Source organism: Prunus mume, linkage group LG2, assembly GCF_029339155.1.
Source record: "Prunus mume cultivar Tortuosa linkage group LG2, ASM2933915v1, whole genome shotgun sequence".
In the NCBI taxonomy this organism is placed as follows: Eukaryota; Viridiplantae; Streptophyta; class Magnoliopsida; order Rosales; family Rosaceae; genus Prunus; species Prunus mume.
The window spans coordinates 33898771-33905920 of NC_142699.1; the positions used below are offsets into that span (position 1 = coordinate 33898771).

The following is a 7150-nucleotide window of genomic DNA, read 5'->3' on the forward strand; positions in this document are numbered from 1 at the left end:
GTTTGTAGAAGTCTCTTCCTAGTTGCCTGCTTTTCCAACTCTTTATCAATTTAGTTGAAATTGTTGACTTTTTCAAAGTTTATTTCGATTAGTCACCTGCCTCTTCAAAAGAGCTATCGATTTGTCCTGGGCCTTTGAGAGAAATGGTAGATTTTGTAGACTGGGCCCAATCTGATTTATAATCGCCATTTGACTTGGCATGTTTTACTTTTCTCGCCATTTTCTGAAGAAAAAAGACGGGTTGGGCTTGCTCCTGCTCGATATTTGAAGCCCATTTTTCTATTCCTTTTGTTTCGTGGGCTTTTGAGAAGTGGGTCGGCATGTATTTGCTTTTGGCCCAAACATGTACAAACTATTATAGTATGAGTCTTACATAGAAATCATTGCATTTACAAGAATAAGGACCAATTTTACATCTCCAAGATCCACCATACCTTAACCTTGTAATAGAGATAATTTCTATTGTAATTTATGATATTACATGTTTATGGATACATTTTACAAGTTGATGGAATACTAAGGTATAAAATATGGTAAAAGGGGTCCTTAAAACTATAAACTCTTGTGTTTACAAGAATAAGGACCACATTTATTTCTCCAAGGTCAACTCTTACCTTAATTTTGTAAGAGATATCTTTTCTATTGTAAATTAGGGTATTACAAGATTATGGATTAAGAAGAACCTTAAAATTATAATAATGATGCAAAAACTCAAAAATGGGAACCCAAATCTTGTAATTTACGAGATTAAGGATGTACTGTACAAGTTTATGGAACACTTACGTCCAAACCGTTGTAATACAAGTCATTAATATTGTAAACCGTTGCATTTCCAAGAATAAGGATCAATGTTCAGTATTTGGGATTGAGAGTTCCATAACATTGTAAAATTTATCCCTAATCTTATAAAAACAAGGATTTGCAACATTAAGGACTCATGTTACAATGTTTGGGACATGAGGGTTCCCAAATATTATCAATTTTATCTCTAATCTCATAAAAACAAGAGTTGACAACACTAATGACTCATATTACAGTGTTTGGGACATGAACATTCCATAACATTGTAACATTTACCCCTATTCTTGTAGATTACAAGAATCGGATTAAAATGTATGAGATTTGACATCGTCATTACAACTTTAAGGTTCACTTTGATCCATAATATTTTAATAGCCTAATTTATAATTAAAAGGATCTCAATTACAATATTAAGGTATTGTTGGATCTTGAAGAAGTAAATTTGGGTCCTTATTCTTGTAAAAACCATGATTTACAACATTAATGACTCATGTTAAACTCTTTTGGACATGAGAATTCCAAAAACTTGTAAACTATATCCATAAACTCATAGGAGCAATTTGGAGCTCAAATGCCAGAGGTCATCTGGCAATTACCACTCAGGCTATGTTTTCGCAAATTGGAAGTTCAATTACAAGGTTCCTGTTTGTCAATTGTCAACTTGACATGGCTGAGTGAAAGCAAAATAGGCAATTTCACTGACTTGTAAAAAAAAAAAAAAACAATAAAACTTGGGTAGCTTTATATAAATCCAAATAGCCAAACTGAAATTGTTTTTGTTAACTTGTAACCAAAAAAATAAAAATCTTTGGAGATTGTAGAATTTTCCTTGATTATTGAAAATTGACACGACTTAAATAATTTAAAAAATCTTTGTATATTTGAATTCCACCTCAACATTCACAAGGAATATATAATTTCAACTAAAAAAAAGAGGGAAATATAATTGCATCTATGTTTAATCACAAGTACATAACAAAATTTATATGCATAACTGGTGCATTAATTTAGTGGGTGCACATATAATGGCAATTGCACGACTGGAATGCAAATGGGACTGCTTTGTTTGTCAATTGCCCGATTAGAATGCAAATGGCTCTACCTGTTTATTAATTACATTGATAAATCACATATTGTATTTACATTCTCAAAATTGAAAAGGCTGCCAATAACATGGCAATATGCATACACTAATCTCAAAATACAACTTTATGGTACAATGCCCATTCACAATGCTAATGGGATAATTGTTTCAATTGGCATATAAACTATGATATAACAGTGAAATTTACTTTAAAAGCTATTCTAAATGGTACTATTCTCAAAGCCAACATAACCAATAATTATAAATCTAACATCTCAAGTCATTATGTATTAAAAAAAATACAATCTCCAAATAAAATGAAAATATTACAAATTAAAGTAGCCAAATAAATAGACTCCAAAATAGTATATTAGTCTTGTACTTGGCCTAGTTCTTTACCCCAACCTGAAAAACAATCACAAAAACATCAATAAAATGAATGGAAAACATAAAACATCAATAATATGCTAATATGAAAACAATTACAAACTCATCATTGTAAACAAAAAAAGAACAAACCTACAACATAATTAACTTGAATAACATAAAGCAATATACCAATTTGGGGTAGAGATTTGTTCTTTTCTTTTTTTTACTTTTTGGATTGTATAAAGATCATCAATCTTATAGGCTTTGAATATCAAACAAAAACAATGCAAAGAAAGCAGCCAAAAGCTGGGACTAGCTTCAACCATTATCTCCAAGGCCATGTACAATTGCTTGGTACTTGTCTTTACGGTCTCATTTTGTGATTCCAAACTTACTATTCTTAGCACTATGTCAAGATTAGGCAAATAATACCACTTCCAATGTAGCAACATGCAGTTCATAATATATATATATATATATATATATTCATTCCTCATGAATCACTAAAATAAAAAATAAAATCTCAAACCATTCACCAAAATAAAAGATAGAGACAAAGAGAGATATATCTGGAAAAAACAAAAAACAAAACAAAACAAAACAAAATTTTACCCATATCAGATGTTGGGAAGAGTGGATGGGCTGCTAGTTGGAATACCCGCAAATCCAAGATCAAAATCAAAACAATACCTAACTAGAAAACATAATCAAAACCAATTTCAAATTAAGAAGCACAAGAAGAGTGTGTCCCTTTCCCATGAAGATTTAGAAGTCATGTAAATTAGGACTCTTCATATGCAAGGTACCATTGATTGTAGTGAAGTTTCATGTACAGTGGGTTGGGAAATCCTGTAAACAGGAAAGCATACAAGCCAAATAAAACAATAGTTATAGCTAACTACCAACATTTCAACTATTGGGTGTTGTATAAAGTCAAATGTCGCATATTGCAAAGAAAAGGCATTAAGAAAATCATTCATAAAAAGGCAAGAAACTACCTACTAAAACTTTGAAAATAAGAGGAAGAAAATAACCAGAAGGCACTTGGCCCTTTTCTGCCCGTTCCTTCTCTGCACATCTCTTTTCCATATCAACCCTACACGAGCAACAAGAAGCAGCTACATTATGAAAACTATCACAGAGACCACATCAATAGAATAGAAGTTAGAACTACCTTTGTAGAGGCCTACAATGATCTCAAGGACCATAGCAACCTCCACCATATTTTTTCTACTATGACCATGATTAAAAGTTTATTTCAGTTGTTGAACTTTCACTTGCATAAACAAAATTAAATGCAACAAAAACAACAACACTCAAAGCAATCATATAAAGCAAGAAAATTTACCTAAGAACAGAAATCAAAATACACACGTTTCAAATCCAAATTACCTAGTCTTTGCTTTGAGGCCAATACAAGCGAAAGATTAATGGTATTTCAACGGAAAGAATTGAGAAATCATTGTCGAACTTTCAATTTGGCAAATACTAGTTTAGAACGTAACTCCATGGCCTGAAGCAGCTTAGAAACTTTTTCAATCAAAACCATAATTAAAGTTTTTTTGAAAATTTAGTAACATGCCAACTAAAAGCATAAAAATGATATATATATATATATAATTAAAAAAAACCAAGAACTAGCAGCAGTTATAAACTGGAGGGATGTGCGATGAAGATTAACCAGGAAGAGGCAGCTGTTGTAAATCTACACATCAACTAATGGCTAGCAGAGAAACATAAATTTTTTTAAAAATTCAAACCAAAGCAGAATCATAATGCCTACCCACCAACAAATTAAACCAGAAAATTATTACCTAAAAGAGAAACCAGAAACCAAGAAACAAAACACACTAAGGAACTAAACCCAATTTATATATATATATATATATATATAAGAAAAATAAGAGCATACAGGGGTGTGAGAGATTGAGGTCTAAATTTAAGTCCACACACTCGTAAACAACTTGTCAAGGCAGTTATAGCATGAGAGGGAAAAAAAAAAGCTCCGAAGACCAATACATTCCAAACTTATCAATATTCAATATTCAAAGATTAACCAATCAAATAAATTAGACCCACCAAATATCTAGAATTAAAAACTATCAATCCATCAAAGTCTCAACCACCTTGACAGCCTAAATTTAATAGAAAAAATCATCTACCTCAACCACCAATTCAAGTCAAAAGCCTAATTCGACAAGCCTAATTTAATAGAAAAAACCCTAAATTCAAAGGAAGAGTAATTGCTAAACCCAAGTGCAGGTGTCGCGTAATAGTAAATCTTGTAAGTCGAGTATCGAATCCACAGAGAGCAGTGTTAAAGTGCATAAAATACGTAAGACAACTGCAATAAGAAGAATAAGATTAAACAATTAGAAGAAAGATCGATAATAATAAAACACTAAGACGTAAATACATATGTAATCCCATTAGTTTAATTCTCACTATGGTTGTTCACAATTAAAGCCCAATTTAATTTTGTTTAGAGAGAATTTCAAGCATAACATGAACCTACAGCAACAACCTATCAAGAAACAATTTCAATGAAATCAAAGCAATCTACTAATATTTTTCTCAAATCTCAAAAGTATGGATGTTTTTACTAAATTATAGGAAAAGTATGACTGAACCTATGAATAAGATTATCAAGCACCCATCAATCAATCAAAGAAAAAAACTAAAATTAAATTGAACAAATCCATAAATAAGAATTTAACATTGAATCTCCATTTGAATCAAACTAACGAAACCACATAGTATCTCGAAGGCTTTCCTCTAGCCTTAGCTAGGGAGTTAGTTCTCCATAACAAAGAAAAATAACTCTAGAAAAATAAAGTGTTTTGGGCCAAAAAGCAGAATCCTTGAGACAGAGCGAGTAGCACCCTTAGGATTTATTTTCCTCCTTGAATTTAACTTCTCCACAGTGAATTTCCCTTTCAATTCTTCTATGCATGCACGTCAGCTTCCTCTTTTGATAAGTCAATGATCTCTTACTTAGCACGTCATGAGTCTCCAACCAATTGGCTTAGTTTTCTCTTTTACTTCATCTCTTTTGCACTCCAGTAAGCTGCCCACATAATTCCAATATTATTTGCCTACATAAAATTGGCCAAAGTCAATACAAAATAATATTAAACTTTATGATGCAGTGAGTTTAGCAAATACATACATGGACCATTGGGATCACGTTCGTGTATGAGGAAAGTCTTAATAACCTATATCAAATAAGTGTCTCAAATAAGTGTCTCTTCGTATGTGGGAGTTATGTAGGTTTATGAATAAAGTTATGAAGAGTCTTTTCATCTTTGTGAGTTATGAGGAGTTATCTCATCTTGATTGAGAGACATCTATAAATAATGCATGAAATTGTAAGAAAGGTATTGATGTTTGTTATTGAATGAAGATTGAGATTTTTCTCTCATCTCTTTACTCTTTCCAGGTATTCTCAAATTATTCTTAGAATCAACGGAATTAAAATTATATATTTTGTTCTTGTTCCTTTGCAGGTATGAGCGGGCTTTTAGCTTGCACTTTCAAAGTGCCCAGGCTCTATGGCTTAGCAAAATTAAACGACGCTTTGAGGAACGAATAGCAATGAGAGCGGTTTGAGGAATTGAGGAGAACCGAAGTCGCCATGAAGATGAGGAAGAACATTATGCCATTTGGGAATCCAACATGTCCCTCCACGAGATCATGGACCACGAGATCGGTTTCAAACTCAAATTCCAGTCAGCCGAAGAATTCTTAGAAGGAAGAAGTTTCAAGGATGGATGAGCCACAAGACATGTGGACTCGATTTGGGCAGAGAGCGCCGTCAAAGAAATCGAGTCCGAAAGGGAAAGCAGAAAATTGATACGTGGGAAAAGAGTATATGTGATCCACCTTCCTTCCACACAATTATTCCAACATTGAACATTGTATCAACAACCTGTTGGCAAGGTTCTCGCTCAGATGAATACACAATGTACTTCTATCAATTGATTGCCCGCATTGATTTGGGAGAGTCTGAAGATCAGTCTTGCTAATTGGAGGTATGAGAATTCAATTTCAAGATTCATTGAATTTATTTGATCTTATTTCTGTTTCTGAAGGCTTTGCAGCTTTGCATTATTAGAAAAGCAAATAGAAAGCCGAGAATGCAAGAATGGTAGTAACGCCTGAATACCTCATCCCCATTCAATCAAGTGTCATAAGCAGAAAACCACCAAGAAACCCTCCACCACCCGATTCCAACATGCTATTTTAAATGTGGTGAGAAGAATGAGGAAGATCGGTGATTGAAGTGGTTATAATATTGAACAAGACCCCAAGTTTTATAGCCATTATGACGATTTTGAAGAAGAACATCGTTGTCACGAAAAGGAGCTAATGGAAAGGAGCATCTTGTTATTGACTCTGTAGCTGTGAAGGAATTGAAGACAGAGAAGCATCTTCATCCTTACAAATTATCATGGTTAAAGGAAAATGACGTAAGTGTTTCAAGACGCTGTTTAGTTTCTTTTTCCATTGGTACTAAATACCAAGATCAAGTGTGGTGTGATGTTATCACTATGTCTTTGACCGTGGCAATATGAAAGGAGAGAATACATATAGCTTTTTGATTGGCAAGACCAGACTTGTCAATTGTTTCCAAGCCATTAACTGTGAAACTAATACTATTAACAAGGAGACAGTTCAGTGATGAGATTAAAAAAAAAGGGGATTGTTTATGTGTTGATCAGAAATTATATCACAGAATAACCGCAGTAATCGCAGCACTCGCTTTAGTCCAAGGCTACAATCCCCGAGCTCCAATTGATTTAGCCGGATTTAAAGAGAGTTCATGGCAAGGCAAGATTTGATTTCACACGGTGCTTGGTATTACTTCATGATGCTGATGCGTCCCATTCTTACCAA

At 33.2% G+C, this 7150-nt stretch overlaps 1 long non-coding RNA gene across 1 annotated transcript; it reads right to left on the reverse strand.

Moving 5' to 3' along the window:
* Window positions 1-2157: 2157 nt before the first annotated feature.
* Window positions 2158-4094, reverse strand: LOC148920116 (uncharacterized). The gene is made up of 2 exons (XR_016124454.1): window positions 3289-4094; window positions 2158-2290 (listed from the first exon to the last, which is right to left on the reverse strand). It is a non-coding gene; the product is annotated as an uncharacterized LOC148920116 (long non-coding RNA).
* Window positions 4095-7150: the final 3056 nt, after the last annotated feature.